Below are 27,804 nucleotides of genomic sequence, written 5' to 3'. Positions count from 1 at the left end.
AGAATGCTAAGAACAGTTTGTTATTAGGATGCCTAATAATGCAGTTGAAGTACTATAGTGAGTCAAAAGAAGGAAAACTGCACAATCAATTGGATGGCTTTTAAAGTAGGGATTGATGCAAGTCAATGGTCATTTCTGAAAACAAAATACTAAATTAGGACTACAAGATAATATTTTTCATTTATATGACTAGCTCCCTACATTATGTTTAAGCAGCATTGAAAGCCCAAAAGAACCCTAGAATGATTACATTTATTTACTATTGTTCTGGAAGGTGTAGCCAATGCAATAAGACAAGAAAAAAGAGAAAATAGACACACATCCTAAAAAGAAGTCACCTTTTTTCATAATTAGCAGGCAATGGTATTGTCTGCACACAAAACCACAGAGAATCAACTGACAGTCTATCAGAGCTAATAGAGCTTATCAAAGTTTGGCAGAGGGGAAAACACACACACACACACACACACACACACACACACACACACACACTAACCAATCTGATAATATTGTGTATATTGGGGGAGGATTGTTTACAACAAAACAAATTTTAAATACTTAAATGCACAGAAATGAAGGAAACTATAAAACCTTACTAGATAATATAAATAAAAAACCTGAATAAGTGGAGGACATGGCATGTACTCAGATGTCAGTTCTCTCCAAATTAATCTATTCCTTCCATTCGATTAAATGGAAACTCCAATGAAAAGAAAAAAACCTTGACATTTAAAGTTCATCTGGAGATTGATGAGAATACTGGGGAAACTTTTGAACATAGAGAATAAGATTATTATATTAAAACATAATATGAGTTTATAGTACCTGTAAGTCCTGCTGTAAGAAAGATCAGTGGAATAGAAAAGAAAATCCATTAAAAATATTTGAATTTAATATATGATAAGGTGGCATTTGAACTGGTGGGAAAGACTGGTGGGATTATTTGGAGAATAGTTCTTTCTTCACATATGTAAAAATGTCTTAGCATGGTTATAGATTTACATGTTGTAAGTACAACTATTTTATAGTTATGGAATGTGAAAAAAATTTCAGCATGATAACCAAGGCAGAAAACATAAAGGAGAAGGAAGGCTAAGGAATTGGACTATATAAAAAGGTAAAAACATTCTTTTACAAAAAACAATAAGGCAGAAGTTAAAATGGGTAATGATATATGCAACATGTAATGTGTAAAAGTTGAAATTCAAATGGACAATTTACAAATAAAAGGAAAATGCTCAACTCAGTAGTCGTGAAAAAATGAGGTAAAATGATAGCATTTTTTTCACCTGTGAAGTTGGGAAATGTGAAAATTTGTTATATCTTATAGTGTTATTTGGAAGTCAATTAATACAACTGTTCTAGAAGGAAATTTGAGCTGTTTGATGAAAAGCCTTAGACTCAGTCACAGCCATTCTGCTTTTAGAAAACAATTTTAAGGAAATAAAGAACAGATGCATATTTAATCTCAAGGATGTTTCATAAGATTTGTTTTAATATTAAAAAATGCAAACAAATACCCAATAGAGGAAATTGGTATAGACTACTATACAACTGTTTAAAGAGATGAAGTACATGAATGTAAACTATTAACATGGAATATTATCCATTTTGTATTAGCAAGCTTTAAAAAGCTACAGAACACCATATTTGTTTAGTGCAATTCTGTTTACTTTTTGAAAATGCTACACATGCACAAAATCATACAAATAGAAACAAAAAAGGTCTGGAAGAATATGCAACAAACTGTTAATAATGTTTGTCTCTGCATGGTGGTATTATACAGAATCTTTAGTTTTTTCCTTTTTACTTATCTGATGTGTTATTTCCATGTAAATCAGCCAGAGAAGGCAAAGCCAGGAAATATTTTAAAGTCAGCAGCAGTTAAGTTTCAGATCCATTTCTGAGCCTGGGCCCTGCCCAAGACTGTTGTTAATCTAAAGATGAATTTCATCCACCACTGTGCTCCATCTTGCAATTCCAGGCATTGATTTGTTTCTTTTTGGAGTTAATTTTGCTGCTGCAGCATTCTGAGGTCTCCTGAGCTGGGGGTGCCTATTTAACTACCAGTTCTTTGTGTCCCTTGCCAGATTTATTCAGCAGTTTATCTAGTGCTTTTCCTAATTGAATAAAACCCATAATTTCATTTTTAAAATACATGGGCCCATTAGTGTCAGTAATTAGACATTAACAAGTATGAAGATGGCCCATTAATGAAGCAGCAGCTTTAGGAGGCTCCACAAGTAGAGTCTACAGGGGGAATCGCTTATAAATGCTGTCCCTTGAGGATTTTTGATGGACCTGTTTGTGATCATCTGAACAGCAGTGGGACCTACAATGAAATTAGCATTTTCCTGACAGGTATTAAACAATGAGTCCTACAGCTGGGATTTGGGTTTCTGGAAGAACAGAAGGAAGCCAGTATAACTGGAGAAGGGGGTCTTTGTAAAACTAGCCCCCCAAGGCAGGGTTGATTCACATAGAGGCTTCCCTCATCAGCCCTGCTGGACAAATCTTTGAGCAGATGTCTCCCATCACATTTGAGAGAGAGTATGGTATTGTAAAGACATGGCTTTGGCATCAGACAGCTATGGGTTCAAACCCAGCTCTGCATTTTCTAGCTCTGTAATCTTGGGTAGGTTATTGTAAATTATTTAGCTCACTCAAGACTCAATTTCCTGATTTCAGATAATAGAGGGGGCCTGAGCAAAAACCCCAAGTCTCAACCTCCTTTGAATTTAGGCCAGAGTAGCAAAAGGAGCCCTTTTATATCATGTGTGGTCTAGCTTGGGTTGAAGACAAGCCTTAGACTCTCAACCTTTTTTGGGTCTCTGATGCCTTGAGAAAATTGGATAACAAGAGCTAACATATGTTGAACACTTATTATGAAGTGTTTTACAAACATAGTCTTAAATTCTCACATTAAACTTACAGGGCAGGTACAGTTATAATTAACCCTGAGTTTACAGGTGAAGATACTCAGGTTTAGAGAGGTTTTGAAACTTGCCTAGGGTTATGGAAAGAGGAAGTGGCTCACATGGAATTTGAACTCCAGCCTTTTGAGGGCAGACGGCAATTTACAATCCCTGGGATGAACAGATGACCTTATGCTGACCTTCCCAATATATACCCTACACAAAACAGCATTTTGCAGATAATGTCAGGATCAGTAGGCCCTCCTGAATTCAGGAAAGCCCAAGGAAGCTGTGGTGGCAGTCATCACCAAGGATGTGGGGATTTGGATGTATCCACAGTCTAACCATTTCTCACCCACTCTCGACCAACCACCACCATCTCTTCCATGGATGACTGTCCACAGCCTCCTAACTGACTCTTGCTTCTGCCCTTTTCTGCCCACCGTCTTTGCCCAGTACTGCGGCCCTGACATTGGCCTTGACGTGAGTTGGGTCGTGTCACTCTTCAGCTTCTCGTTCCATTCAGACTGAAAGCCAAAGTCCTTCTGTGACCTCCGAGGTCTCCTGCCTCTTCCACTTTGTCTCTCTGACCTCCTCCCTTGCTGTTCCTCCCCACGTCCATTCTGTTCCAGCAACACTGGTTCCTGGCTATCCCTACTTGCATCCAACCTTGGGGATCATGCACCCATGTTTGCCCAGACTGGAACCCTAGCTCCTCTGAGAGCCTCGTGCCCTGCTCGCTCACATCCTTCAGGTCTCTGCTCAAACACCCCTTCCGACTGAAGCCTTCCCCTTGTAGGACACCCTTTATAAAATTTTAACCTCCCTGACCCTTCATCATCCCTGTTCCTGCTTCATTTGGTCTCCTTAGTACTTAAAATCGTCAAAGATGCTATCTCGTTTGTTTATTCATCTTGTTCATCGTCTGTCTCCCCACAACAGCAGGGATTCTTGTCTCTTGTTCATTCTTACCTCTGGGCTCTGGAGCAGTGCCTAGCACCTAGTAGATGTGCAATAAATATTTGATGAATAAATGAACCTGGCCCAATATCCTTTTACCCACGGGAGTCTGGAATTTGGAGACAGAGTTGCAGGGAAACCAGCAAGGCCCCTAAGTTGAGAGCAGCCACTATCAGGAACACTTCACAGGCTGGAAACTTGTGTGGCTCAGACTCCGAGGTCGGCAGGGACCAAGCCCCTTTTGCAGGGCAGAGCAGGCTCACCTGGGAACAGCCAACAGCCTGGAAGAGCCCGGTGGGGGCCTGACCAGGCGTACAAACATTTCGCTGGTTACCAGAGGAATGATTACAGACGGTGCCTGTGCTTCTCCAGACAGTCTGTTTATTGTTAATGGAAATGAGGTCTGTATACTGTGGATACCCAAAGAGCCAGTAACACAGAAGACATCTGAGATGAAAATTTCAGGACTTGGCTTGTAAATCTGCTCTCTACACAGAAGTGGGACCATCTTGTGATTTTTCATCTGAGTATTAGGATGTCAAATGGCAGCCCTGGAGATAAACCCAGGTGAAAGACTATTTAATAATCCACCCTTCACTTCTCATATCGACCCTAAAGATGATTATTCCAGACTTATTTGCCAGGAGATAAGTTCCTCCTTAAACTCATTCTGATTTTTATTGTCATTTACCCTGAGTTTTATCTCCTACCAAATACAGCAAATGCTGCTCTTGGGCAATATTTGGCCCAGAGAAGTTTTGTTTGGCTCACATGGTATTTTGAGAAAAAAAAATTTTTAATTGGGTGCCAACCAAAAAATAAAAACACGTGAAAAAATTAAATTTCTGGCTTTTCTTGACAAATGAGAAAATTGGAGAACAGTGGCCCCGTATTGCTGCTTGCTAATAATCAGCTGAAAAGAAATGATTCCTCTTGAGATTAGGCATGCAGGCCAAGGTTTTCCACCTGCCCTACCCACCCCGTCCACTCACCTGTTACCTGCCTGATCACGTAAATGTCTGAACCAGCCCCTCTACCATCCACCACTGAGTGGTGGACTGCTCTCTTGAGAGTGGAGGAGGGGGCTGCTCTGAACCCCCAAATATAAGATTTTCCCAAACTTCATCCAGCGGAGCCCAAAACATGGACTTATTAGGCAGTCTACTTCCCTGAATCAGGCTCTAATGTTGGTTTATAAGAAGCAGACAGGAAGGAGCTATTTATATAATGACTTCCAGACTTTGGCCACTAATACTGAACAATCAGGCTAGCATGGGCTCTCGAGGCATCAGGCCTGATGTAAATCCTGGATTGACCACTAATCAGGCACATAACCATACATGAGTTTCTTAACCACTCCATGCCTCAGTTTCCTCATCTATAAAGTGATGATAACAATAGTTCCTACCCCACTAGGTTAGAGTTGAGGATCAAATTATTCATGTAAAGCCCTCAGAAAAGGACCTGGTACCTAAGTAGTGGTCGGCAAGTGTTGACCAGAATAGGGACCCTGTAGGTCATGAAAATGCTTGAGCTTTGAGTTCACAGAGCAGATTCCAAACCCTGGCTTGTGCCCTCCTGGGGAAAACAACCCACTTCTCTCAGCCTGGACCTCAGAATGCATGGATGCAGAATTTACCCCATAGGTTATTAAATGGGGGTGGTGGAGGCAAATGAAACCAAGAATGTTTAAAACACCAGGCTCAAAGCCTGGCACATGGTAGACTCTTAAATGTCAGTTAAATCCTACGTCCATCAGCCTTCCTTTTTTAATGGCAAGTCTCTTGGACTATTTCCCCTTGTCTTCTACTAATACCCAACTAAAATTTTTGGGTGATCAATTACCTAAGCTGGAAGAGAGAGATAGGAGGTTGCTTTTTGTCCCTGGTGGAGGTAATTTTGAATACGTCATCACTCCCTTTGTTCTTCAAATTGTATAAAGAGCCATTCTGGGATGTTCTGAACAGATATGTCAGTCTAGCTGGATTAAGGTATGTCTACTCTGCCAATCTCTGGTAATATAAAATACGTGTCTTTCAGTTTGTTTTGTTGTGCGACAAACCACTCCAAAACTTAGTGACTTAAAACAATGGCCATTTATTAAGCTCGGCAACTGCAGGTTGGCAGTTTGGCCTTAGTTCACCTTCCTCTAGTCTGGGTCAGGCTCACCTGAATTTAGTTGGTCTCATGCACGCATCTGTGGCCAACTAATAGGGCTGTAAGGTGTATGGTGTATGGTGGCTTGGTCCAGGATGCCTGAGATGATGGGGGCCCCAATCTCCAGATAATCTCACGTCCTCCAGCAGGTTAGCCTGGGCATACTCAGTGGTGGCCATGCAGCTCCAAAAGCAGCAAGAGGGCAAGCCTCCATCTATGAGAGCCTTTCAAGTGTTTACATGCATGTCATATTTGCTACTGTCCTTTTGGCCAAAGGACGTCACACAGCCAAGTTAGGAGGCCTTTTAGTAGGGTTCTACCAAAGGGCGTTAAATATAAGAAGGGGAGTTATTGCAGCCATTTTGCAAACCCTCAACCTGACCAAGACCTTAAGACAAGCTGCCAACTACTCCCTCAATTTCTGTTAAGGGGAAAATCCACAAGATGAGTATTCCTCGCCCACATCCCATCTCCACGTTCTAGGACTTGCTGGGGTTTGTTCCTTGGCAGCACTGCCCCACCCAGCCTTCCTACGGGGCCCAGACTCCGGCTCTCCTCCAGCCTGGTTCACAGAGCTTCTGACTCAAATCTCCCAGTGCCGTGCTTCCCTGCGGGGCCCAACTTGGCCAGAGATGCATAGGCACTGGGCCCATAGGGCTGGGAGTCTGTGCCTCATGACTGCCAAACTCTGCCAACACCATATGCTGTCTGGGAAGAGGCATTATTCACCGTGAACATCATTGCTGAGAACTGGCAGAGGGAGCTGCTGGGGCCAGAACCAGTCACCGTCAGGACAAGTACCAACCCCAGGAAGCTGAGCCAGCTGGACTAGCGACAGGTCTCCTGGTTCTCGTCAAAGCTTTGGACTCTACATCCCTAAGCCTTGCACACCAAGGGGGTAGTGTTCTGAATCCCTGAGATACCCAGAAGAGGCCGGGATGTACACCTCAAGTGTCTGGACAGTCTGGGACCTGCCTGGTCCTTCCACCCTGTGGGGAGGCAACATGGATTTCACCCCCTGTGTGGCTCCCCCAGGGCCAGGGGGATGCAGTGGGCAGCAGAATGAGGGGCGGTAGCAAATCACAAACAAAAAATGGTGTCAGAGGCCACAGCTACAGAAACATGCGCTGGTGGAACAATCATGGCAGCCACCAACACTGTCAGAGCATTACTGTGTGTCAGGCTCTGTGCTGGGTGTGTGCCCTGCAAGGTCGGGGGCCCTGGTACTGCCATTCTAAAGAAAGGGGAACTGAGGTATCAGATGAGGTCACGGCTGCTAGCTCAGCCAGCAGGACGTGGAGGGGATGATGATCAAGCCCCAGCCTGTCTGTCTGACTCCGGACCCTTCATCGCTAATCTGGATGCCAGAGTCAGGCGGACGCGGTGGCCGGGATATTGGAGAGGGAGCTAGCAAACATGAAACCAGGAAGCATGGACTCGTGCCGTGGTAGGTTTCTCACACAAGCCCCTTTAAGGGGCTTAACTCTGGAGCTCTGGCACAGGACACAGAGTCATCCAACAGACCCCACTTGGGTCCTGGGGGCACCTCAAGCCCAGGGTCTCTGCCTAAACCTATGGCTTCTGATCTCCAGAGACCTCCAAGACTTTCCACCTATTGAAAGTTGTGGTGGGGAGAAGGGACATGCATAAGTTTGCATTCCTCAATTCCTTGCCCAAGCTCAGACCAACTGAGTCAGGAGTCAGACAAATAGCAATCCACGTGTCAGCTCTGGCACTGGTGAGAGTGGCTGGAGAATGGCACTCAGGACAGTCTGCTCAGGTAGACTTGTCCACCCAGTCACCTGCATAGCTGGGTGGCTGCAGCATCCCCCACAGGCTCCCCTCAGCATTGATAACGCCCTTGTTTGGGGACAGCTCCAGGAGGGCTCAGGGAGGGTTGCTGACCACAGTGTGCTTGGTTACTTCTCCCAGACTTGCCAGCTAGTTCAGTCAACATGAGGGGTGACTGAAGGGTGGGGAGAGAGACCAGAAATACTAAGTTTAGCTAAGTCTTCCCACATGGTTATAAGCAGGTAGGGAAATGGAGGTCCCTCTGACACGCCTGGTTGGCCAGGTGACTCAGTGTATAGAGGGAGATGCATGTCCCTTTGTGCCAGCCTGGGAGATGATCACTTGGGAAGCAGAAAGGATCTGAAAATCTGAGGGAGTGTAGGGTCATGACTTACCCTAAGAAGGGTGCAAGCCAGTATCAGCTTGGATTTCATCCCAGACCTATCCCTAACCCCAAAGTACCAGCCATCAGATTGTCCTACCAAATGCCCATGAGATAGCATTGCACTCAATATTTATTTAGCATCTGATATGTGCCAGGCACTGTGCTGGGATAGTATATATGAAAAGGAATAGAACAGTCTGCCCTCAAGAAACTGCTATCTAAACAAGTAAGGCAGCACCATGTAATTCATGCAACAACACAGGTGTAAACAATGCATACAGGTGGCAGACAGAAGCAAAGGATGAACTCTATCTTGCATAGAGGGATAGCGAGGGACTCTGAATCACGAGCAGTTCACCCAGAACACAAGCTGGGATGCCCATTCTCAGCAGGGATGTGTGATGCTGCGCAGTCTTGGAGGGACCTTAAATATTCCTGTATCTCCAGAGTCAAGGGTGCATGAAGGAGAGTATCTAAGAAATTGCAGCCAGATCATGAAGGGCCAAGTTCACCATTTAAGGATATTTAGAATCATGTATACATTACAATTCCTTAAATTTCTAGCATTCGTGTAGCCCCTTCCTGATTTTCTTTGTATCAGGTGACTTAGGTTTTCTACTTAAATTATTTAGAAAGTAATTTTTATATCACTGTGATAAATGGAAAACCAGTATCTTTTGTCAAAGAAATAAATACAATATCAAATGATATTATTCAGTTCTGATTAGACATTGTTGCCTTCCAAAGGCTCAGCGCCTAAGACCTGTTCTCTCTTTGTTAAAAATGTAGAATAACATGTTAGAAACTCACTAACACCAAACTGAGACTTTGTCCTTGACTAAGCAGGAGAGACTGGGAAGGGATTAGCCTTTTTTGGTCTGCAATGCAGTGTTAATTAATTGGTATGAGCCCAAACACCACCCAGATCACCCCACCCCTCTGGGAGACCCCTAAGCCCTGGGGAACCACTGAGGCGTATTAAGCAAGGGCATAACATGGTCCAAACAACAAAAGTAAATTATAGAATATACTAGAAGGTGGTACGTGATGCAGAGAAAAATGAAACAAGAAATGAGAATAAGGAGTATGGGGGAAGGGTGTTACAATTGTAAGTATGGTAGCCAGAGATGTTTCCCTAAGAAGGTGCATTTGAGCAAGACTTCAAGGAGGGGCAGGAGGTGTGGAGATCTGAGGGAAGAGCTTTCCATGCAGAGTGAACAGCAAGTGCAAAGGCCTTGAGGTAGGAGTGTGCCTGGCATATTCAACTGCGGAATAGCCAGCCGGTGAGGCCAGAGTGGAGAGAGGCAGGGGAAAATGGTTAAAGATGAAGTCAGAGAAGGGAGAGGGTACAGACAGTCTCCTGGCAAAGCCCTGTCTACATATTCCTGCAACAACCTTGGGGGAAAAAATGAAAAATTCGGTGAGCCAGTTTGTAATCCGTTTTCATGAGTTGAACATCAGCCTTGTTCAGCCAGAGCCAGGACCCTGTACACAGATTGGGCTCTGGGTGCATGCTCAACTTCAGTACCATGTCACTGCATTCAGCATCTGTGTCTAGACAGCTCCAAACTCAATCTCTGCTTTCTGGGAAAATAACCAGTTTAACTGATAATTTCTTGGGATTCCAACAGAAACCACCAAGCATTTCAGTGTCTTGGAATCCAACCCAGGAGCCTTCAATGCCTGATGCCCTGCAGAGTGGGCCTGTGATGTCAGGAGCTCTCCTACGCTGCCAATGGTTACTGAGCTCCCCAGGAGGAAGGTCTTGTGTCTCCTGGCATCCTGCATGTCCTGCACCATGCCCTTGGCGGGATGAAAGCAGATGGTGGGTGGAGGCAGGGGGTTGAGCACCCTTTGCTGTCTTTTAGCCTAGTTGGGTACCTACCCCAGGGATCTGCCATTGAATGCACATGGCTCTAATGAACTGACCCCATTTTACAGAGATTAAGTGTCTGAGGTATGGCTAGGGAAGGAGAGGAACTAGGAGCTAATGAGCTAAGTATGTGGCAGCATTAATGCGGCCGCACACCTAGCAGGCATTACCATCCATCAGTCTGTCAGCATCTCTGGGGGCCAGTGGAGTGTAAATTAATCTGGAAGTAACTCCACTGCCATATTCTTCCTCCAAATATGTTTGAGTCTAAAATTTCTTATTGGGCTCCCAGAGTGGGTGAGACAGTCACTTTCATCTTCTACCACCAAAACACGGGGATTTTCCATGGCCAAGGACCCAGGCAGAGCTCAGAAGCCATTGGCATGGGAGGGAGACCATGACTGCCAATGATGGATGGACTGGGTGAGTCAGGGCGAAAGGGAAGCAGGAGCTTGAACAGCCCCAGAAAGCTCCATGCAGCACAGAGCCCTGCTTCTGGGACTAGGAAAGGACATTCCGCCAAGGTATGTATTGGAGGGTGATCAAATGAATGAGGACAGGCTTAAGTTTGCTAAGTCTCTTATCTCAATTTGTCTTCTTTCCAATAAAGGTGTGGGCAAAGCTTTGATGCAGAAAGTGTGGACACTATCTCTTGGTTTTGCCTGCCCACCATCTATGCCCCTCTGTGGCTGTTATCAGACCTTGATTTTCCTTTGGGGAACCTTCTTTATGCATGTGGTCCTGGTTGAGGCATATATAAGATTGTACCCCATCTACTGGGGTGTGCATATGATGTAGGCTATCCAGTCAGGGCACTCCATCCCTTGGCCATTGTGATTGTTCAGAATGGCATGTGACTCAAACTGGACCAATAAAAACTTCCCTAAGATACGATATACAAACCCTGGTAGAAATAAGTTTGTTCCTCTGGGATCTCAAGCTGTGCAATGGACATCCTTGCCAGTCCCAATCAGGGAGTGGTCTGCAACAGGGCCAAGTGACAGAGACAGAGAGCCCTGATGGCACTATTTAAGCCCCTAGATCCAGATGGCCTGAGAAATCACTGGGCTTCCAAAGTATGTGCAGCAGTCAATTCCCTTGTTGTCTGGGCTGTTTTTGTCTACCATGCACTTTCAAGTACTGATCTGTGCTTTTCAAGTACTGATCAAGTACCTTTCAACACAGGTACTGATCTGTCACTTGCAAACAAGGGACAACCTCAGTTCAAATCCTAGCCCTGTCATCTACTGTCTGTGATCTTGGGAAGGAACTCAGGTCATGTAAACTCGCTTTGCTCATCTGTAACATGATAATAATACCTGCACATGCCCTGTAGGACTGTTGGGAGGGGTAACTGTGAATATGCCTGACCATTTCTTGCCATGAACTGGTGCTCAGTACAGTGCAGCTTCCTTTCCTTCCCTGATGCAGAGGGAGACCTGAGACAACACCACCGCTGGGTAGGCAGTGCAGACATCAGCGCTGTTGGGATAACTTGGTGGGTCTGCATGAATACTGCAGGCTTGCACTATCTCTACCACCTTTCTCTGTTTTTCCATCTCTTCTCAGGCACCAGCTCTCTCTGTGCTCTAAGGAGGGTACCATCATGCATGTCCACACATGTCAGAATGGTAAAAATCAAAGGAAACCTGATAGAAACAAAGTAGAGCTTGCAGTAAGCCGACAGGCAAAGGAACAAAGGTTTACATAGAAATAGTTGACTTCTGTGGCAGAATCCTAAATTCTCACCAAAATGAGGACAGAAAGGTTTACAGTGACCTTGGGAAGCTGGAGAAGACACTTCATGGCATCTTAGAGTCTTAGGCCATAGATTCTTAGCTTGGTTTAATTGTTTGCAAGAACCACAGTGGCAATATCTGTGGGCCTTTTGCTCACTTCTCTGCTCATCTTCTCAAGTTCTTGACATTTAATTGATCCTTAATAAACATCTGGTAGAAGGAAGAAGGAAATGCCAGTGGTAGGCACACAGGTTGGAAACTGGCAGTCAGTAGGCTGTAGCAGCAAGGGACACATTTGATTTGGTCCTTACCATGTTTTTGAATTGCTGTTAGTGTTTTAAAAACACTTGCCAAAATTTTATAATTAAGGAATTTTATATGAAATCTTTATTTCTGCTTCACTTTATAAAAAAGCATATGTGGGATTTCCAAAGAGAGTCTTGGGGATCATCAAGGGAGGTGAACTTAGCTGCGCTAAGATTCTTACATCATAGCAACATCCCTGCTAACCATATGCTACATTTGGGGCAAAATCAGATCACTTTATAGTGCTTGCAGAATATTAGAAACTGTAAGCAGATGCCAGTTCCTGAACACATTGACCATTTATGCTTCCTTCTCTGAGAGTCACGGGATGAAAGAAAGTGATAGTAAAGGAGCTCAGGGAATGTTTCACAGCCTTTTGCCATTTCAAGCAAGTACTACCCAGAATATCAGTCCAGCAACTCAGAGCATTTCACACCGTGTAAAAGAGAGCCAGGTAAGTTGGAGAGGCCAGGGGAAACTGAAAAAAAAAAACCAAAACCTGGTCCAATGGACAAGAGTGAAAGGAATAGGAACAATTTTGCCAGGACAAGGGAGTTCTAACATAGAAGACTTCGAAAAGCTGTTACCTGGAAGACCTGGTCATGGAAGGCTCACCTGTGGCTTGGAAGATGAATGGGAAGGTCAAGGAATCACAGTTAGCATTATAAAAAAAAAAAAAAAGAAGAAGTGAGAAATCCCTAGAGTGGCTGAAATAACTGCTTAACTGGTTTTTTAGTTGTTGTTTTTGGCTCAAGGACAAAATGTGAGATGCGAGTTGAACTGTATACTTCCCTTCTGTTGAAGTTTGAGGTTAGCAATTTATCACACCCCTCTTCACTTTCTGGTTCTAAACTCAATTAAAAAAAATAGATGCAACAATGATGGGCAAACTAGGTGAAGGGGATAAAGAGGTGCAAACTTCTCATTATAGCATACATTAATCTCAGGGATGAAAGTACAGCATAGAGAATATAGTCAATAAAGGAATGATGGGTAAGGCAGATGTCTAGATGGGATCAGATCGTGCCTAACTGTAGGCATTCTACAGCTACCCACTATGCCTTAGCTCTGACTCTGGGGCCAGCCTGCAGGAAAAGTTGAGGCGCCTGCCCAGCCAGACATAGAAGGGTTTTGGTCTAGAGACCTGCCTCACTCTCTTTTGGGGCCAGTAGAGAAAAGCCAGATGGGTGGGTGGCTTCCAGACCTGGCTGTAGAAATCAAAACAGGTGGGTTCTGGTCCAAGTGCAATAGGGTTCCATCTCTAGACAAGTCACAGGGACAGAGGAAGAGGAAGAAACACAGAGTCAAGAGAGAAGCTGAGCCACACTTGCCTCAAATATCACCATATAAATGTTAATTCTGATATCTAATGTAGTGTGCTTATGTGTCAGGGACCATTCTAAGGTCTTCACATGATCTGATTTATTTCATTGTATTACTTCATTTAATCCTTGCAACCCTATGAAGTATATTACTATTATTGTCTCTCTTTTATAGATAAGAAATCCAAGGAACAGAGAAGTTAAGTAACTTGCCTAAGGACACACCAGTAAAAGGTTGAGCTGAGCTTCAAACCCAGGTCCATCTGACTACAAATAGGAGCTCCTGCCAGACTGGAAGCTTCATTCACAATATTTTTCCATGAGGCCGCAAGTTTTAGCAAGAATCTCCATGGCCTTTGTCCTGGGACTTCAAAACAGAGGGAGCTTCACATCCTGTATCTTCTCCCAGAATCCTAGGGACAGGTCCCACAGTGTTTCCCTCCATGGCAGGCTCTGGGGCAGACAGAGCTGATTCAAACATCTGCCACTTTTGAGCTGGCCTTGGGTAACTTCCTTCACCTCAGTATTTCCATCTGTAAAGTGGAGAAAAATATCCACTGTCAATTTTATCCCCTGTGAAAAGTTAGTCAAGATCTGACCCCATCTAGACATCCACCTCACCCATCATTCCTTTTTGCCAGACACAGCTTCAGACCTAAACCATTGCAGTTTTCACTTTTCCAGTACACATAGCCCCCCAACCCCGCATTTTTGCCTCTTTGACTACTGGTTCCAGGACAGGTGGTTTGGAAGAAGAAAGTCTTCCCTTCTGGTTCCCCTGAGTCTCCAATTCAGGAGAAGCCCCCAGAGGCTGACTCAATCCACAGTCTTCAGAGAAGGAAACAAAATCCCAGGAAGAACAGAACATTTGAACTTGGGGCCTTCAAATTACTTCCTATGAGGGTGGCCCCACTCCATCCCTGTGGGTTCCATTTTGTCCTAGAATTTTATCAGAGATGTTCCTCTTCTGGAGATAAAGTGGGGATCCTTCTCTAGAGGAACATCGCCTACCTCACCACACTATAGCAGGGAGGAATGAGGTCTTAGGTACAACACCGGCTGAAGTTCTGGCCCAAGTTGCTGGGTCACATCCCCTCTGGCCACTGGGTGCCAGAAGGCAGCGAGTACGAGATTGTGATGGCCTCTCTCTGACCCAGCCCCCTTTCTCTGTGGATCAGGTCATCAGAAATCAGCCTTCGCCTGTGGCTCATGTGGGGGCCCATGCTGCCTCACACCCCAAGACTGAGAGCTAAATGTGCACCACCACTTCAGGGGTGGGTGCAGTTAACACACAGATTATCTTCTGAGGAAAGTAGTGCTGGAGGTTCATTTGCTCCTTCCTCAAAAACCCTTCCAGGCTGCCACAGATCCCCTGTAATGGCGCAAGTTAGCTTCACAGTTAAACCCAAAGCAGCCCATTTATGAGATGCCACATTTCCCTGCAAAACATAGCAAAGTAACAGGTGCTTTAGAGCAATAAACAAACTGAAATACAGCTTTTCTTTTCTCTCTCTGATATTAATAGGCAGAACATTGGGAAGTAGGACTTGGGGGTGGGGGTGCTATAAGGTAGGGATGTGTTCACACTGCTCCACTGGGCACAGGGCCTGGATGGCCCACCTCTGGGGATCCACGTTTGGCCCAGACCTCAGGGAATGGGGTTCCTTGCATGAAGCCCAGGGCCACTACCAGCCTCTTGCAAAACAGATAGAGCACTGCCCCCAGTAAACCCAGCTGCATGAGCGACAGCCTGGCAAACCAGATGGAGCCTGGATTGCACCCCCTTCTCCCTTGGCCGGGCACGTCTGGGCAGGAAGCAACTTGCACAACATGAAGGAGTGGGCCTGATGCTGCTGCTGCCCAGAAAGCCACCTCTGCTTCCTCGGTTTAAACAAAACAGCAAAACCTCATGAACCCAAGGGGACATTTGCCCCACTCTCCTCAGCTGCTTTACACCTCACATTTTAAAGACGTCACTGTGGCAGTGATTCCACATTTGGATAGCAAGTCACCAACATCATCAGAATTGCTAGCATTTCCGAGCAGTTTCTTTCATGGGTGCCTCGTGACCTCCCACATCTATTACCCCAGTGGTCGTTTCAGACTTTTTGTTCCAGCTGGGCTTCTGCCTCGCTGTTACCAGGCATTTGCTGGGTGACCTTGCTCCCTCCAGTCCTTCCTTTTCCCACCCACCTGTTCACACCTTTGCATGTGCCTGGAGAGACACTGTCAGTGGTCTGCCCAGACCCATTGGATCGTCACCTGCATAAATACTCCAGCTTTCTTGTTCTTCAGCTGGAACCACTCTGGGGTATGTTCAGCACCGTCTTCCGGAGTTTCCAGCAGTGTCATGCCCCAGTTGCCCAAAGTGGTGACTGCCTGACTTTCTGTCCCCGCCTCCTTTCCCTATCCTCTCGCGTATCCTAATCTCACCATCCAAATAAATTTCTTGCCTTCAAATCCTTGTCTCAGTGTCTGCTTCAGGGAAAACTAAACCTAGACACCACCTAAACCCATCTCTGGCCTTATTTCCTATCGAAGGCTGGCTAACTGATCCACATCCTTACCCCTTTTCTTGCTAAGGCTGCCCATGATCTCCTAAGTACAGGGGCTACTTCTCAAGATCTTCTCTGGCTTGTCTTACAGCATTAGATACCACTGACCATTTGCTCCTTCTGGAAGTTATTATCACTTGCCTTTGGCTTTATCATAGTGTTAGTAGGATATAGATTTTAGCTAATGAATAGTGTTAGTTAGGATATAGATTTAATTAATATGGCCCCAATCAAGACAGAAGTTTATGCATCTCTTTCTTAACAGTCTGGGGATATTCCAGGGCTGGCGACTGTTTTTCCACATCAGCCAGGGACCCACACCGGTTCTGTCTTGTTGCTTCACCATCCCTGGAGTCATTCTTGTTCTTATCTCCTTAGTCCAAGGTGGCTCATGAGGATCAGGGTGGAGGCATGGAGGTGGGGGTGTGGTGAGGGCACATGTAGATGTTGCACACATCCCATCTGTGCACATATAATTGGTTGAGACATATTGGCCACACTTTCCTGCAAGAGAGGCTATAGAATGTAGTCCATCTCAGTGCGCAAGTACCCAGCTAGAATGAGAGGTTCTAGTACTATAGCAGAAGGGGGTGAAAGGCTTTGGGGGACAACCTGTAGTCACATGTTTTCTAGTTCTCATCCTTTCTCATCCTGTTTCTTCAGTGACTTCTGCCTGGACCTCTTTCTTTCCTTTGCTGCCCATTAAGCTTTAATGTTTCCCAGGATTCTCTCATCACTCATACTCTATTTCTGGAGGAGCTCCTCCGTACCCACAGCTTCAGATTCCTCCTCCATGCAGCAACTCCCAAATCCAACTTTGCAGATCTCTTCTGATCTCTTCACTTGGGTCTCCCAAGGCCTACTGTGAATTATCTCCTCGACATCCCAACTCGGCCATCAAAACCTGAACTGACTGTCTCCTCTTGCCCCTTACGCTGTTTATCCTCTCGTGCTCCCTAACTTGCTGAATGAATTTTCTTCCCATAGCCATTTGAACCAGAAACCAGAGAGTAACTAGACTTGCCACACACACATCTAATCCTCCCTCTCGAACTACATGGTAACTTCAAACTTTCTTCATTCCTATTGCATTAAAAAAGCTTCCAAACATGTTCCTGCCCTCCCACATCTGTCCTTTCCACGTTGCCACCAGGCAGTTCATTTTGGAGGTCTCAGGCCATATTCATACTTCAAGTATTTTTTTTTGTTTTTGTCTATGTGGTGTTTTTTTCTTTAAAGTCATTAGATGTCAATAGTTAAAAATTGAGCTATCAAATGAAAACTCACACTGCCATCCTCAAATCTGCCTGTCAGTAAGCCCTGGAGCTGAGGAATAGCTGCTTGTTAAGGCAGAATATATGCTCTCCAGTTCCCCAAGAACCCACTCAGTGGGCTTTACTCACTTAAGTCATCTGTTGGCCCCCTGTAGGCATTTGAGTTTGTGGCCCCTGTTCTAAAATGTAAATCTGATCACAGTACCATCATGGTATAAATCTTACAATGGCTACCCATCAACTATCAGGTAAAAGTCAGAGTCCAAAGGATGCCATGAAAGTCTCCTCCACATTTGACCCCTTCCCGAGTTCTTAGCCTTGTCTCCCACCTGCTTGCCTTTCATTGTTACCATCCTGAGCTATCGGTGTCCCTAAAATGCCACATGCTATCTCACATACTGTGCTTGCACCTAATGCTCTTCCTTCCCTGACCCTTTGGGCAAGCTCTTCAAGTTCTACATCTTCTCCGTGAGAAGGCTTCTTACTCTTCACTCTCTGGATTGGAGTTAGGTGTCACCTCCTCACTGGCTCTCATTGGACCTTAAATGCATTTTACTTACATCATTTCTCATTGTCCTGTAGCTATTTGTCTACTTGGCTAGATTATGAGCCCCTTAATTAAGGCAAAAAAAATTGCTCTCAGCACCAAAGACAGCACATAGCATAAAGCACTTAGCTTCTCAATAAATTTTGAATGAGTGATTGAAGAGACTGTGCAATACACATCGCATCATGAAAATTGAGATCAACCCATCTTCCTTTATGCTCTAGGCACACACACATGTATCTACCTGAAAATTCACATGCAAAAATTTAGACATTTAGACACACACACACACACACACACACACACACACACACTCATTTCCTGAAAATAGACAAAGGAAGAAGCACTGCGAACAATGAAAGCTTTGGACTCTGAAAAATTTGGATGGTAGACTTACAATAAAAACAAGCCATAGCAGCAGTGGTAATGAGTAGACAGTCTGGCTGAGCAGAGCGTCATTACCCTGTTCACATGCAGGGCACCGTACTAACATTCAATATACATTTTACTTAATCTTCACAGAAGCCCTGTAAGAATTGTATTTGCCAGGGTTCTTAAGAGAGACAGAACAAAGGATATATAGATGTATATAAGAGGAGCTGTACTATAGGAATTGGCTCGCATGGTTGTGGGGTCTGAAAGGAAAGGAGCGACACATAGCAGCAATTCACCGGAGAGTTCCGCTTTATTAGGGAAAGGTGCTGGGTTATATAGGAAGGGGCATGAATTGACTGAGGTGTCACTTCTACGGGGCTGGTGGCTGTTGGCTAGGTGCTGGGATTGGGAGGGGGACGAGAGGTGATTGGGCTTCAGGTGGCGCCGGCGGGAACTGAGGACCCCCGAAGAGAAGCCGGAAGTTTGCCTTCTTACTGGTGGGGACCCTTCAGGGTCACAATCTGCCATCTGCAAACTTGGGAACCAGGAGCCCAAATGTCTGCACAAGAACGGCTGGCCATCCCAGCTCAAGAACGGGGAAGAAATTCACCCTTCCTTCTCCTTTTTTCCCATCCAGGCCCTCAAGGTATTGGATGATACCCCCACACACATGGGGGAGGGACATCTCTTTCCTCAATCTACTGATTCAAATGCTAAGCTCTTCCGGAAACACCCCGGAAATTCTCAGCTGTCTCTGCATTCCTTAGCCCAGTCAAATTGACACACAAAATTATCGACGGCAGAAATATATTACTTTCTCCATTTCAGAGAGTTGAAGGGACTTACCCAGCGTGTCTCAGCTTCACAGTGGCAGAGACTGGATCACCCCTCAGGCCTGAGTTTTTTACTACATTGAAACAGTTTCCTGTGTTTGAATACTTCCCTCATTCAACAGGTTTTTTTTTACCGTAACTAGGAGACTGGATAAGATCTGAGATTTGGGGGAATTGCCTATAACCTTTTTCTGGGAGATAAGGGGTTTTTGACCAAAACATTTCTTTCAAAATAAAATTAAAACAGATTAAAGAACTGCCTTTGGAGCAATAACTATTCATAGATTTGATTCCAGAATATAGCAGTGAAATGATGACTACCTCCTTCCAATTCAAGATTCTTGGTATTACAGAAAACCTGTCTTCCCCTGACAATCCTTTTTTTAAGGAGAGCCAGGGAGAGGCTTTTATTTAGAAATAAAGTGAGAGAAAAGAGCTCCTGGCTCATGCCAGGAGGGGACAAGAGAGTCCCTCCCCTGACAGCCTTGTACAACCAGAAAGAAAAAAAGCTTCTGACATCTCTCCTTTGACCTCCTTGCTAATCAGAAACTTACTTTTCTAATGTGTGTAGAGTCAAATAATAATTAGTTACCTTTATGTGCCAGCCCACCCCTTAAAAAAAATGTTGACGTTTGAGAGATACACTAGATAATCACAGAGCTAACCAGACTTTGGGGTTTTCTAAAGGGATTTTCTTCTTATAAGAGCATTGCTTTTTTTCCCCCCTTTGGAATGATTGAAATGTTCATTATTATTATAATGGAATGACACTTTTAAACAGTTTGCCTCACATTTTCCTTTTGGGGATATTTAATTAGGAGATTATTTATAATCTTAACACAGAGGACAATGTGAATGTTCTTAGCAACTAATTTTTTCTAGTCATTATCTTAAAGAGAGAGCTCAGCTCCCTCCCTCTTTCTGCAGTGGGCAATGTCTCTGTTGCTTTCATGAGGACAGCACCCTCCCTTTGGATAGTCTAACACAAAAGCACTTATGTTTTTGTTTTATTAAAATTTTTTTTGAGGCATTGCAGAGCACCAGACCCTGTGTAAATTACGTGTAATTTTCATCCATCCTTACCTTTAATTATTACAATAATTCTATCAGGCAGGCACCATAGTTGGCCCCACTTAACAGATAAGAAAACTGAGGTTTACAGAGGTTGAATAACTTAGCAGCAACTTCTCAGTTAAGAGGTGACTGATTAGAATTAGAAGTCGTGTCAGACAGATTCCAGAGTCTCTGAGTTCAGCCACTGAGATATTGTGCCTTCCTAATTTTAAAGAGCTACAAAACTGCCCTACCACATGAGAAATGCCTTTCAGTGGGTTAAGTAAAAGTTAGACTTTGCTGTTCAACTCCCCAGGCACTCAACATTTTGCTGGAGGCACGAGTGGGTAGAAGCAATTGCCTGTGTTTAACAGAAAAGAGCCAGGGTTTGCTGACATGTTTAGTTAATCCACATGGAGATTGCTGATGAGGATTCTGGTTAATTAGTTGTGGAATTTTAAAAAACAAGCAGATGTGCCATGGTAAAATGTATTTTACTTCCCAAGCCCTGGGGAAAAGCACTGGGTATGTTCGGCGGCTGTGTGCACTTACATATCTTGATTGAACATTCAACAGCATGTTTTGCAATACTCAGGTATCCTGGCTTTGTTCCAACGTGGATAATTACATTCTGCTTCAGCTCCCACTCTAGTCTCAGGCAGGTACAAGATTGATCATAATAACTATAGCTAACGAGCGCCTACTATGCACCAGCCACACACTGGGACGTTTCCATGCATCATCTCCAGTCCTTTCCACAATCCTGCAGAGGAAAGTTTATTTTCTCCCCTTTAATGGGGAAACAGAGGCTCAGAGAGAGGTTAGTGACTTGCCCAAGGATGCACACAAGTTAAGTGGCAATACAGGGATTCAAACCTAAATACATCTGGCTCCAAAGCCTGAATTTTCTTCCCCTTCTGCACTTTTCATTTGGAAAAAATACACTTGACCAAAAAAGTCAAAGATACAAAAAGAATAGGCAATGAAAAATGAGTTTTCTCCCAGCCCTTGCTTAGCCCTCCTGTTTGTCTTCCCAGAGACCCGCCCTACCATGTTCTGCATCACCCACTATATTCTATGCTTGTACACCTTATTTTCTTTTTGAAGTTACTGTTATAAGTTGTTTGGCTGGAATGCACTATAGCTCTGTACTGAAGTTTCCTATTTAAAATTCATAAATGCTTCGGGAGCAAAGTGGGAAAGGTTTTGTATGAATATCAAACAAAGAACAGGCTGTTCTACACATCTTTCAGGGAAAGTCATCAAGAACAGCAGGTTGTATATTTTTATGTATAATTGGGAGAGGTAGAGCATACCAAAATATCACTGGGTAATTTCCTTTTGATACCCGAGTACACACACACTTGTATACACACAGAGACCAGTTATCATGTGAATGCAGTATATCGTACACAGTATTTTCTTTCTTTTACCTACCAATACCCACATTTCCCCTGTGCCTTAAACATTTTCCAAAACATTATAATCACAGCACAGCATTTCATTAAATACGTATGTCATCATTTCATCAATATAGTATTGTGTGCATTTAGGTTGTTTCTATTATTCCACCACTTTAAATAAAGAACACCTTTCTGCAAATATCTTCATAGTTCGACATAAATTCTGATGAGTGCCTCTCATTAAATTTAAACTTATTTGCAGTCCTCACATTGTATCAGTGTATATTTCTATGCATCATGAGTAACACTAAGGAATTCTTCACTTTGTGATAGGTCAAAATTCTATCTTCTTTGGATTTAATTTGTATTTCTTTTATATCTAATGAATTTGAATATCTTGTCAGTTTTATATCTTCTCTCAGGAATTGTTTATGTGTTATCCTCAGTTTTCTACTGGGGTGTTATAAAAACTCTATTTATTCAAGATATTAAATATTTATCTATCAGATTTAGAACACAGTTTGCTTTTTTGCATTTTATTTCCCCCCTGTGATTTTTTTTATCTTCCAGAAGTTTAAAATTTTTATGTGGTCACATGTAAAGAGTTTTCTTTGCTTCTTTATCATGGTTGTAAAGTCTTCCTAATTCTCAAGACTATGTACATATTTACTGACATTTTAACCTTTTACTCCATTGTTTTCATTTTAACATTTAATCATTTCATCCATCTTGAATTAATACTGGTGTAGGTGTGAATGAGGAAAGCTACCTCCTTTTTTTTCTAGGTGATTAGCTTATTGTCTCAACAAAGTGCCAATGATCCATAATTTCCCACCTGATTTCAAATGCCATCTTTATCATGTGCTTTTCATAGAACTGTGTTATTTCTGATTTCATCTTCTGTTCTATCAATTCTATTCCTGAGCCAGAGCCACACTGTTTTAATTACTACAGCTTTATAATATATATTGTGTGACACTGCGATTTCCTCCCATGATTTTTCCAGCACAGTGCTTCGGCTCTCATCTTTAATTTATTCATCCAGAAGAAACCTTATAATTGTAATATCACATCCAATTTTTTAAAATCCTCTTGGGATTTGGATTGGTGTTACATGTGATTTATAGATTAATTTGAGAAGAATGGATATTTCTAAAGTTATGATTTCCCATCTTGCCATTTATTCAAGTTTTAATTGGACTGTCTATAAATTATGGAATAATATTAAATATTAATGATGTTAGCAGGCATCTTTGTCTTGCTTAACTAAATGAGACTCACAGCCTGGACATTGCCAGCCCAGGTACTAGCGTCCAAATGCTTTGGTTTATATCCTGCCTTTCTGCAGCTTCTCTCCACCAAATTTCCATATGTGAATAATAAGGTGAATACGGATTCAACCTAGTGATGTTATGGTGAGATTTAAATGAACGAATGCATGTGAAAGTACTTAGAACTGGACCTGCCACACGGCTCTCAATAAACATTAGTCACTGATATTATTCTATCCTTCAAGTGCCCTTCAAGTGGATTTGAGATGGGTGTTCTTTTTCATGGTAAAGATGCAGCCTTCCTGGTTTCTTAAGGTTATTTTTTTCTTAATTAGTAATGGGTGTTGAATTTACTAAGCCTTTTTGGAATCTGTTGAGATGATCATTTTTTCTTTTGACCCATTTCTGCACTGAATTATGATTCTGTATTAGAGGTAATGATATGGATCTCAATGGGACATGGCAGCTTCTTTTAATAAATTGTGCCTTGGTAGATATGACTTGAAATCTTGACTGGTCAGTTGCTCATGAGAGGATCTTTCATCCGTCGGCCTGGGGTAGATAAGCCTGTTCACCAGCCTTCTGGCAGGTGTCTCGGCCTTCTCCTCAGTGCCCAGTGTCTGGGCGCAAAGCCATAATCTCCCCTCCTCTGCCCTCACAGCAGCAGGGCAGTGGCCTGGCTGTAGGGTTGGGAGAAAGCTCTGCAGATCTAGCTGCTCCTTCTAGAAACTCTAACATCACTGACTGAGCTTCTCCCTGCCCCTCTCACCCCACCAGGCTCCCTGGTGCCTCTGATTCCAGAGCCATTCGAAGAGTCTGTGGCCAGAATCTGCCTTCTTCTCATTACTGACACCCTCCTTCAACCCGCAGCCAGTCACATTCCAGCTTTCTCTTCTCCTCCAATACCCCTCTTCCGGCAGCCTCCCTTCCTCCAGAAATAGGTCTCTATTCATTGTCTGCCACTAAGTCTTAGCCCTTTCTCGCGGTATTTTGACTTTATATGTTTCATCCACTTACTTCCAATTTCGTGGTGACCCCAGAGGAAGTAAGCACATGTTTGATCCACATGTTATGTGAAAGGTCTACTATGACTTGGGCCCTTTGTCAATATTAAATGATTCACTTTGTCTCATTTCAGATCCTTTGCCTTGGAGTTACCCTCTCCGGTATTAATATCTTCAGACCAGCATCTGCCTGTGATGTATCTGAACGTCTTCATTTTCATATAAAATGTTTCTGTCCCTGTGTTCTGGGGTAGGCTTGCAAACGCAAATAGGACTAGGTCTTATTTGAGAATGAGAAATCTTTATTGTAGTCATTTTTAAAAATTACAATGTCTAGCCTATTTCCAGTGATTTTCAATAGTAACACAATCAGTCCTACTTCCATGCTTCTGTCACCTTGCTCTACAATTTTGGTGATTTTCTCCCTGCTTTTTCTTTCCCATCCCTTTTGTTGTAGGAGCTGCATTTTCTTGCTTTTTTATTTTCTGCATTTTGAAAGCTATCTGTCCTGTTTTTAATTCTTCATTTTGCTTTTCTCTAGTAGCGTAAATGAGTAGGCAGTTCCTTGTGGGAAAGAATTTTCTGTGCATTTACTATACTTCTTCCCTCCCCTTCTTCCTCTGTATTACCAACTCCTCTGTCTTTGTTAATTTAGTCTGGGATTTGGGGTTTAATTTATCAAATTATTCATTTTTTAAAACTTTATTGAAGTATACATTATTAATTGTTATATCTTCATAAAGAAAAATGTTGATGTTTGAAGCTAATTTATTAGTTATCTGGACTCAGCCCTTTGTCCAATCCCAGTCACTGTCCTTTTTGGCACAATTTCTCCCTCCCTGAGTTCTTTCACACCATCTCTTAGGTCCTTGCTATCATTTCCAAGGAACTTTTTAAAGAGGGAGGTGGATTCCCTTTCAGTCTGTTGCACGTCTTTTAATGCTTCACACAGATTGGCTAAATACTAAGTATTGGGAGTCCCAAATTTTTTCCTGCAAAATTCTGGATGACGACCTGTGGTTTTCTAGCACTTCATGCTGCTACAAAGTCCTTGTTTGGCTTGAATTGGTAGAAAAGGCTGCTTTATTCATTCTGGGTATCTATAATATGGAACTTTTGCATTTTCTGCAAAATTTTAAATGATTCATGTTTGTATAGATAGATGATGGGTGGATGGATGGGAGGATTCCTGATGTGGGCTTTATTTTGTAAGGACTAAGCTAGCCTTTGATCTGCCCACATAGCCATCTTTCATCTCTGGAAATGTCTCTTTAATGAGAGCTTGGCCTATAGCTCTGTCCACTTTGTTTCGGGTCCCTTCTTCAGTAGCATCACCAACTGAACACTGCCTCTGGCTTCCAGGTACCTTCTTACTCATCAGCTCAATCTCATGGACGTTTACTTGAGAAGCCCAAGACCCGGCTCAAGTTTTTTCTGATTTTTAATTTCTACATCCCTAATTCTACTCTTTCCTGCTGTCAGTGTAACTTACAGATGCATTCTTAGTCTCTGCAGTACCAGCCTGCCTCATCCATACCCAGTTTTTTCTTATCCTGTTGTCTTCCCATGTCATCCTGTTGTCTTCGCATGCAAGCCTGTGCTCACCTCTTGATCTTCTGCTCAGGTGCCCCCTCAATTCCCTCATTACACTTGTTCTCCTTTCCCTTCACCCCACCCTGTAATGATGTATTTATTTGTCCTTCACTAGATCAGAGGTTCCAGGAGGGCAAGTGCTATATCTATTTAGAGCCATGACCTTAGTGCCTAGCACAATGGCTGGAAAACAGTATGTGCTTAATAATTATTCATTGAATAAGTATATGCCTACATTATGGACTGGATTCCCTTTGGCTATACCAACATTGTTTTGAGCCAGAGGCTCCCAAACTTCAGTCACTAAAGAATCACCTTTTTTCCATACTCATGTACTATTTGTGCTATTACTTACTAAGCAGTTGTCTTTAGATCAATTCACATTTTCTATGCTCAGTACGTATTTAAGCTTCATCCTAAGCAATAAAATCTGTTAAATAAAGATGATTTCTTAGTTCCAACTTTCTAAAATAGGTTAAAATAAACAGATAACTGTAAAAAAGTGTAAGTTCCACCCATGGTCCACTTGCACACCACAGGTGATACATGACTGCACCTCAGGAAACCCTTTCTAAAGAGCTCAGGCTGCTGCATTTCCTCCAGGAACCTGGGTCTTCTGTATTTATTCCCATATTATTCATTTGAAAAACATGAGTCATTCTTTTTTGGCTGCCTGTGATAGAATGGCACGGTGACAAGGACTGAAGATACCTCAGTCAGCAAGGACATACCATCCTTCCTGATGAGGTTTGTGGACTAACTGGGGGGAAAGGCAATAGATAAACAGATATGCAAGATCATTACAGATTGTGCTTAGAGCTTTGAGGGAAATAAACCAGGCAGTACAGAGAGTGACATATGAGAGTGGTGGCATTGGAACAGAGACCTGAGGATGAGAAGGACTGAGCCATGGAGAGAGCCAGGGGAAAGTGCTCCAGGCAGAAAGAACAGCAGAGGCCTGGCAACAGGAACAGGTGGGACTAACAGGTTTAAGAGTGTCCGCTAGCTCATCCTGCTCGGCATCCTGAGTGCCTTCCAGAAGTGACTTGCAGAGCTGGGCCATTCTACAGCATAGCCTGGACAAGAATCCAGAATTGTAGAGCTTGGGCAGACCTTGGACCCTATAGAAGTATAGTTGACTCAACCATGCATGTGGCTGTAGATATCGGAGGCCTGGATGACTCTTGAGCAGCTGGTTTCCCAGCATCACTGTCCACCGCTCTCCTTGCCTCTGGCATGATCAGAAAGCCAATCCCTGCTAACCCTTTGTCGCCATGGAGTTTCATACACCTGTATCTGGAGACAAAATGGGAACGACACCTGTAAGTGGCTAATTTCTCTCAGGGAGGCAACAGGGAATTGAGGAGGCACAGGCCTGTGCTCACTCCAACAGCTGCAGTCCAACCACCTCCCACTAGGGGGCACTGTTATGCTGCAGGAAGTAGGGCAGGCTTGTGGCACTCAGCCCTGCAAAATTTAGTACCCCAGGTGACTCCCAACTGTGCGATTGTAAAGCTTGCGTTAAAAAAATAAAATTAACTCCCTGACTCATCCAGTCATTGTCTTAGGAGTTTGCAGATGCCTGGGAAGCATTCAGAACTAGTGGAGACTCACAGGTCCTTAGAACGGATCTGGGCACCGGTGGGAGGTGGGGCCACTGTGAACACTACAGGCAGGGAACCCAGGGAGGGGTAGGCGGAGGTCCCCGGGTTGGAGAAGCTGGCATGAGAAGGCCATGGGGGCTGGCCAATTCCATCCTCAGCCTGGCGTTGGTCAGTGTGGAAATCTTTATGAGTTTGGCAGCTGGATACCGCAGATGTTCCATTCTAACGGTTTCTGTACTTCTGTGGCATATGCGGCAAGCTCACCTGCTGAAAGGAGCAGGAAAGGGCAGGCTTTGATCATTAGCAGAGTGGAAAAGATCTGGAATAGCCTTTCTGCAAAGCGGGAGAGTGAGTTGGCCGAAGGAACATGGCGGAGTGGCTGGCTGAGAGGAGGCCCCGTTTGTGTTGGTGATCAGGTATTTGTAGTGGAGCCAACCTGCCAATTTCAGAAGTTCTGAACACTGTCCTTCCTCCCCTTTTTTTATTTCACTTGAATTGACTTGAGAGATGCTAAGGGGGATGCAGACCCCCTGAGCCCCCACTTTGTACCATCACTGGTGGTCTTGGTACTACTTGGTAGCCCCCAGGTACCATCTTGCTTCCTGGATGTTGATGTCGCCGGGGAGTATCACCCAAGGGCAAGCTGGCTTGGAGTGGATGCTAGAAACTAGAGCCTCATTAGAGAAAAGCACTGAGCTTTCCCTGCAGCTCTGACTACAGGTGAAGAAGCTGTGGGGGGTCCTGACCTGGCTGAGACGGATGTCAGAAGAGACCGGTTAGGAGGGTATCAGTTGGGTTTGGCTACAGATCAGATGTAGGTGTTGCTCGGGCAACTGGTGGAAGG

General features: G+C 43.8%; 1 protein-coding gene and 1 long non-coding RNA gene across 2 annotated transcripts in view; one reads left to right on the top strand and one right to left on the bottom strand.

Moving 5' to 3' along the window:
- Positions 1-27,804, top strand: part of HS3ST2 (heparan sulfate-glucosamine 3-sulfotransferase 2) — a 106,170-nt gene that overhangs the window by 58,948 nt on the left and 19,418 nt on the right. The window lies entirely within an intron of this gene.
- LOC118967294 (uncharacterized) overlaps positions 23,874-27,804 on the bottom strand; it is a 44,309-nt gene continuing 40,378 nt past the window's right edge. Inside the window, exon 4 of the long non-coding RNA XR_005054208.2 lies at positions 23,874-26,652. This is a non-coding gene — a long non-coding RNA (uncharacterized lncRNA). The remainder of the gene's footprint in view (positions 26,653-27,804) is intronic.

This window comes from Manis javanica, chromosome 10 (genome assembly GCF_040802235.1).
Source record: "Manis javanica isolate MJ-LG chromosome 10, MJ_LKY, whole genome shotgun sequence".
In the NCBI taxonomy this organism is placed as follows: Eukaryota; Metazoa; Chordata; class Mammalia; order Pholidota; family Manidae; genus Manis; species Manis javanica.
Note: the sequence above shows the minus strand (reverse complement) of the source record. Positions and strands in the feature narration are given on the sequence as shown.